At 42.3% G+C, this 6,975-nt stretch overlaps 1 long non-coding RNA gene across 1 annotated transcript; it reads right to left on the bottom strand.

The window, feature by feature from the left end:
* Positions 1–576: 576 nt before the first annotated feature.
* On the bottom strand, positions 577–2,443 carry LOC120817829 (uncharacterized). The gene is made up of 2 exons (XR_013467417.1): positions 2,098–2,443; positions 577–1,454 (listed from the first exon to the last, which is right to left on the bottom strand). It is a non-coding gene; the product is annotated as an uncharacterized LOC120817829 (long non-coding RNA).
* Between the last annotated feature and the right edge of the window lie 4,532 nt (positions 2,444–6,975).

The following is a 6,975-nucleotide window of genomic DNA, read 5'->3' as shown; positions in this document are numbered from 1 at the left end:
CTCGACTTTGCCGCAGTGGTGCCTCGACGGTTGCCGTTTTTACGACAGCTGCCTCGACTTTGCGCCAGACAGTTGCTGTTTTTATTTCCCAAATATGTGATATGTTTGTTTTATAATTTGCCAATATGTGACTACAATACTGCCTTTAAAATTACCAGTGTTGGTAGTTATTATTATTAACTATTAACTATTATTATTATTCCTGCCTAGTGCAATAACACTTTACAATAAATCATCCCTGGCTAAATAATGACAATAATAAACCTGTATTGCTGCTGCTCTTTCCTCTTCCTCTTCTCCTTTTACAAATTATTATTATTGTCTCTTTTGGAAGGTTATTCTTTTGTTTCAGTTTATTTAATTTTATTTAATAATTTAATATTTCTATCTTATTATATTGTATATAATGTGTATCTTTTTATTCTATTTTCTTCCCTGTACATGCTGCTGCATGTTGAGTTAATTAGTATGGTATAATTTAATAGCTAATTTTACTAAATGAATATCAAATGTGTAGGCTGTAACATATAAATCACATTCAAAGACTTCGAACAATGAAGAGTCAAACAAACAAACTGTTAGATTTGGTTGGAGCTTTATGACAAAAAAGGTAAATTAGACTAATACAATTAAAAATATACAGATATATGATAAAAGGTTATATTCACTACATTTTGGCAACAGAAGCAGGCAGTGTTGTAGTGTTGCAACAGCAACTACACCAGTACTAGAATTGTGTAAAAAAAACAGCTGCGCAAACAAATAACATTTCACTATGGTTTTATAAAGTTAGAAAAAAAATACGGTTTAAAAAAACGTTATATAACGGGGGTGATATTAAAAAGTGCTCAAAAGCCTAGTGAATGTGAGCTGCATTTGTTTACTCCTGGTAAACAGGTGATGCTCACCTAAAGGTATACTCCTTCTCGTGGCTAAATGGGTCCCTCTTGTGGCTAAATGGGTCAATAACTTGTCTTTCAAAAGTGTGTGTGTGTGATATATATATTAAATATAATAAAATAACAAATAAATAAACAAAAAACATTTTAAAAACCCACAAACACATATGACTTAAAAGTAGCCATACTATTACAAATATAAACAGCAAAACCAACTATGCTGGTCTTTTGCAGTCATCGTGCTTTAGGAAACTCAAGTCGGGAACGGAGAAGTGTTACAGCGGTCGTTACTATAATTTATAATTCATAATACTCGTAGTTTGCCCACCCCTGGTATAGCTGCATGTCGAGATAACTGCTTTGCAAGCCGTGGCAGCTGCTGCAGCATGTCATGTTGACTGCCGCGGCAAGTCGTGGCAGTTGCGCTCGCCAGAGGACCTGCAAGACAGGAACTGTGGCAAACTGATTGATCACGTGATGTTTACAATAGCTGGAATGGTGCTGTTTGGGCCTCATGCGGTCACATTGTTCTTACTGCCTCCCCAAACAAGAGTCCTGTTGAGATAAACAGAAAAAAACTTATTAAAAAGGTTTTAAAAATTGTTAGATAAAATATATAAACATTACATACATATAAATATAAACACAGACACATAAAATTAATATATACGATGATGAACAGATATAATATACAAATCAATATCCTTTATTACTGTATCATACATATTATATATATCCAAATAGCTTTCAGCACTTCTCAATAGTTTCAACGTTACAATGCTTCAATATTTACAATTTGCATTCATTTGGGGCGCTGCCGGAAAGTGGTTATCGTAACCAGGGCTACGAATGGTCTTAGCCCATATTAGCTTAGCTGAACTTAAACGGGAAGCTATTGCATCACTTATCGGCGTTTTATGACTAAACCAATTACAACCAACAACACAACGTACTCTTAAGCACAGAGTACAGGATAGTGCAGGATAGTATTGTCACATTTTGTCAAAATATGAAAAGAAAACTGCAACAGTCGAGGCATCATTGCCGCAAAGTCGAGGCAGCTGTCGTGAAGTTGTGGCCGCTGCCACGACTCGCCATGGCAACTCAACCCGCAGATAACAGTCGTACTTAAACTGTATTATACTGTCACATGTTGCATACATATGAATACTAAAATTAATGGAAACAGCCGTGGCACCTCTCCCTTAAACTCCCGGTACGTTAACAGCCGTGGCACCTCTCCCTTAAACTCCCGGTACGTCTATCAGCCGAGGCACAGCTCCCTTAACAGCCGTGGCACCTCTCCCTTAAACTCCCAGTACGTCTATCAGCCGATGCACCGCTCCCTTTGGTCGTTGCATGCCTCCGGTCTTGGCAAGACTCCTTTAACTCGAGGTACCGCTAGAGGTACCTCTCTCGACCGATGAACCGGCCCCTGAATTCGTGGTACCGCTCGAGGTACCTCACTCAGCCGAGGCAACAGGCGAGGCAGTTGCCGTAAACTCGAGGCAGCTGCCACGATTCACCGCGGCACCGCAACCTGCAACAGGAAGTGCCTCAGCGAGTTGCCGGTGACACAATTTGCGCTAGCCCTCTCTCCACTTTTACTGATTTTATCTTTTATTTTCTCAAAAACTACAGAAATGTATCATGGAAATATAGTGTGGCATAAAGGAGGTGAACTTGAACATGGATCAAGTAATAATAGAGCTTACACTTTTAGGAATCTGCTTCAGACAAATCGAAACTAGGGATATGACACTTCATAGATTGAGAATTGACCAATATCGTGTTAGTTATACGTTAAGATCTTGTTAGTTATACGTTAAGATCTTCTTTTTCTGTACTTTGTAATGTCTTGTCTGTCTTTTAAGACATTTACTGTCAAGCGCAGCAGGTTGCTAGGCAACAGGAGCAGCGGAGGTAACGCTGATGACGCAAGCAGGAAGTTCCCCCCTCGGCCAGACTGTCCCATTTCAGAGACCGTTCGGTTCAGCCTATAGAGTTGTTGAAGGCGTCAAACTCAAGGCCTATGGGCCGAATCCGGTCCCCTGGGGGGTCCAGTGCGGCCCGCCGGATGAATTTTCTATTGGGAGAATTACAAAAAGACATAAACTGCATTTTGATAAAAGTAGCTGCTATTCCTAAAAAAGCCCACTGGGGGTCGTACACGAGTTAGCGCATGCGTTAGACCAGGGGTACACGGTCGTTCACTAACGTAGTGCCAGTAGACCTGCCATTGGGAGAAAAAAAATCACGTCAGGTCACCAAGCCTGTCGCTTCTGACAGACGAGAGGCGAGTGACGCCGAGTAAGAAAAGTGATCGGTGGAAGGTTCCTTTGTCCGGACAGCAGGTTCCGGTGGTCGGTGACATGTTCCCTTTTCGGAGCGGCAGGTTGGATTGGTCGGTGGTAGGTTCTTCCGGTGGTCGGTGGAAGGATCCTTTTTCAGTGGATACATGGACCTGCCCCCTCCTCCTCATGCAAATGACATGTTAATGAGTATCTTCACGACCACGCGTCGTAAATCATTTTGAATCATTTTTTTTCTAACTTTATTGAGAATCAGGCACAACACAGCGATCTGCAAGTAGCGCAGCGTCTTAAATAAAGTGATGTGTGTCTTAATGCGATGCTTTAGAAATGAACACAAAAAGGGATTCTGTATTTGTTCATAAAGCCTGAAAAGGGTCATTTGGGCAACGTTTTGATAACCGACCGCAGCCAGCGGAGAGAGAGCACCAGCGGACTGACAGCAACCCCTCCGCACCCCGGCCAAACCGTTCACTCGACCACTAGAAATGGGTTATTTAGCGTGCGCGGTCGATACATATGTCCCTTTATTGTTTTAGCGTTGCCGTGCCGCTTTGATTATTGCCACCGTCCTACGCTGTGAACGGCAGCTCGCCACATCCTCGCCAGCGTCCTACGCTGTGATTGCCAGGTCACATGAACCGTCGCTACCTTCCCATGATGAAATTGCACTTTTATGTTTATGTTGAGTTTGTATCCTTATGTTTGAAATGCACTTATTGTAACCTTATAGTCGCTTTGGATAAAAGTGACAGCTAATGTTAGGTCAGTCTGATTCAATCCTTAACAATTTTCTACCAATTAAATAGGATCCATATCAGTGTATTCCCCCTTTTGACCTCATGATAATGCGGGTTCTAGACTAGTCCTCATTGATGGGGTCTTCAGTCGCAGTGTCCCTTTCCCGCCAGGAGGGGTCAGTGTATACATTTCAATTAATAATTGTCTAATATTTGATTGTCAATATTATAACATTAACTAATATGTCTGTGTGTAAAACAAGGAAACGCCTCTTGTCTAAACTGTATCAAATATTTGTTGTGTTCTTTTTTCTTCCAAAAACGATTATTCTGCATTCCATGTGCAAATTGGGGTCGTCGTGGCACAGGGGGTAGAGCGGGTGCGCTGGGAACCGCAAGGTTGGTGTTTCAAGTCCCGGCTGCCCCATGTCTCAAGTCGAAGTGTCCCTGAGCAAGACACCTAACCCCTAATTGCTCCCCGGGCAAAATGTGAAAAAGCCGTGGGTTTAAAGTGTAATGTAAGTCGCTTTGGATAAAAGCGTCAGCTAAATGACATGTAATGTAAATTTGGCTGCAGAAACCGGGGTGAGGTGGGTCACTGTATATTCCCCGCACTTCTCCTCTCTTTCCATATTCAATGCATCCTTCAAAAAGCACATAGATATTGTAGGTTAACACAAGTCTCCGTCCAACATGAAATAACAGTCTATGCCTGAAAACTGACATGTATCAAAAGTCCATTACTGTAACACATGGTTATGCAGCATCCCTGTGTTGTGCCTGATTCTCAATCAGTTAGAATCAGGCACAATACAGGGATGCTGCATAACCTGTTAGAAAAAAATGATTTACGGCAAACGCGTGGTCGTGAAGATACTCATTAACATGTAATTTGCATGAGGAGGAGGGGGCGAGTTCATGTCTCCACTGAAAAAGGATCCTTCCACCGACCACCGGAAGAACCTACCACCGACCAATGCAACCTGCCGCTCCGAAAAGGGAACCTGCCACAGACCACTGGAATCTGCCGTCCTGACAAAGGAACCTTCCACCGACCACTTTTCGCACTCGGCCCTACTGCGAGAGGCTCGTTGTGTTTTTTTTTTTAATATCGATTCGTTTTGCGCTACAGGTGTACAGTTATGTTGTTCCGTATTATTTTTGCGGGTGAACTGCCCGAGTGGGAGAGGGGGTAGATCGCCATGACTTGGATTGAAAAGTGAAACTTTGAGTGAAAAGTAGCTTGTGAGTGCCGGTGGATCTTGCAGCGCTGGCTCACCACACAAGTCCCGCCCCACTTTTGTACATCCTTTTTCAGCCAGTGCCAGATGAACTTCGAAAACCTGTTATCTCCATTCCTTGGGAACAATCGGACGTGGCTGGCCTGTGGAGACATCACATAGTAGCGTTGTGCCTATTTTGCCAAGTGGGACCGCCTCCAAACGCAGTCCTGTAACAGTCATCCTCAATTCCTGCACGCCCCGGTCTGTAACTTGATCCCCAGCTATTTTATCGTAGTCTAATCCTAACTGGGCAGCCCCTCTGATGGCCCTTGAGAGACTGTCTGCAACAGGGTTTTCCTTGCTCGCTATATGCCACAGGTCTGTGGTAAATTTCGAGATGAAACAGAGCTGCCGCTGCTGGCGTGCGGACCATGGCTCGGCGCTCCTCCCCATGGCGAACGTCAGTGACTTGTGGTCCACAAACGTGGTGAATTACTCACCCTCCAGCAGGAACCGGAAATGGCGAATGGCCAGAAAGAGGCCAAGGAGCTCCCAATCAAGAGTGCTGTACTTTTGCACGGACGGAGATCATTGCGCAACCCAACCAGTCGTCTCATATGTAGAGTGAACATTTAACATTTACATGTAACATTTAGATTTACATTTAACATTTAGATTTATACTATTATTTTTCAACTTTGTGTCACTGCCAAACCTTATCCGGGGAAAATTTATTGCATGAATGTTTGAAAAAGGGACATATGAATATCGTCGTGCTTTTTTTTCATATAAAAATGCTAAATGTACCAAAACTTCGCAGGATTTTAAAACGTGCAGCATTTTACAAACGGCTCCCCATACGAAACTGTAAATAAAGGCCACTATTTGCCGTACTGTCAGAAGTGTGTATTTGGTACTGACGTCCTTTGCACACATCTTTATTACCCACCCTCCCCCTCCACAGTGCCAGACAAATGAGCCTTTTTAACTGCTAAAATCATCAAATCAATTTAGATAAAATATGTGAGCAGGTAATTTCTACACCTTTTGCAAACTTACCAGCCTGCAAAATGTTTGGATATTTTATCTTTACCTGTTGTCAGTATATTTTTGTCCAGTTGTTTGTTTTGTATGAACATTAAGATTTAGATTTAGACATAGTTTACTTGAAAAAAAGCTAGGTAACAATTTCCACACAGAAATTTTAAGTAATTTTCACTCAGGAATTATCAAGCTAAGTTTACTTACTGGTAAGAATTGTTTTTCATCCAAAATATTCAAATAAATTGTACTTGCAAATCATTTCCTTAGACATTATATGTACTTAGTCTTTGTTAGTAATCTTTACACATGCTACATTTGCATCTAATTACCAAACCCAAGTAACGATCAACAGATCTTTCTTTGTTGCACCCCCATTGATGACCACGACCTTCAGGACATGTTGCACAATGAACCCTTATTAACCCCAATGCGTCACTTCATAACAACGACAACAATGGCGATGCAAGGATAATGTGCCTGCTGAATGTGATAAACAAGTCTACAATGCGTACTACGGGATTATCGTAAATTCTTTTCGTTTGTATACGGCGCGCATATCTCTTCTCCTTCCGTTTTCTTCAGTTGTTTGTAGCACCTTAAAGCGCCACCAACAGGCGTGGGGGATGTACTACAGCGGAGTCAATCGGATTCACTGGGTTCATGTGCCCGCGATTTAAAAAGTGGGTAGGTGTGAAAAATGAACCCGGGTTCAGGCAAACTAGAGTCCGTCTGCACGGGGTCTAAAGCTCAAGAGAGA

Source organism: Gasterosteus aculeatus, chromosome 4, assembly GCF_964276395.1.
Source record: "Gasterosteus aculeatus chromosome 4, fGasAcu3.hap1.1, whole genome shotgun sequence".
NCBI classification, from domain to species: domain Eukaryota; kingdom Metazoa; phylum Chordata; class Actinopteri; order Perciformes; family Gasterosteidae; genus Gasterosteus; species Gasterosteus aculeatus.
This window is presented reverse-complemented; position numbering and strand designations above follow the sequence as displayed.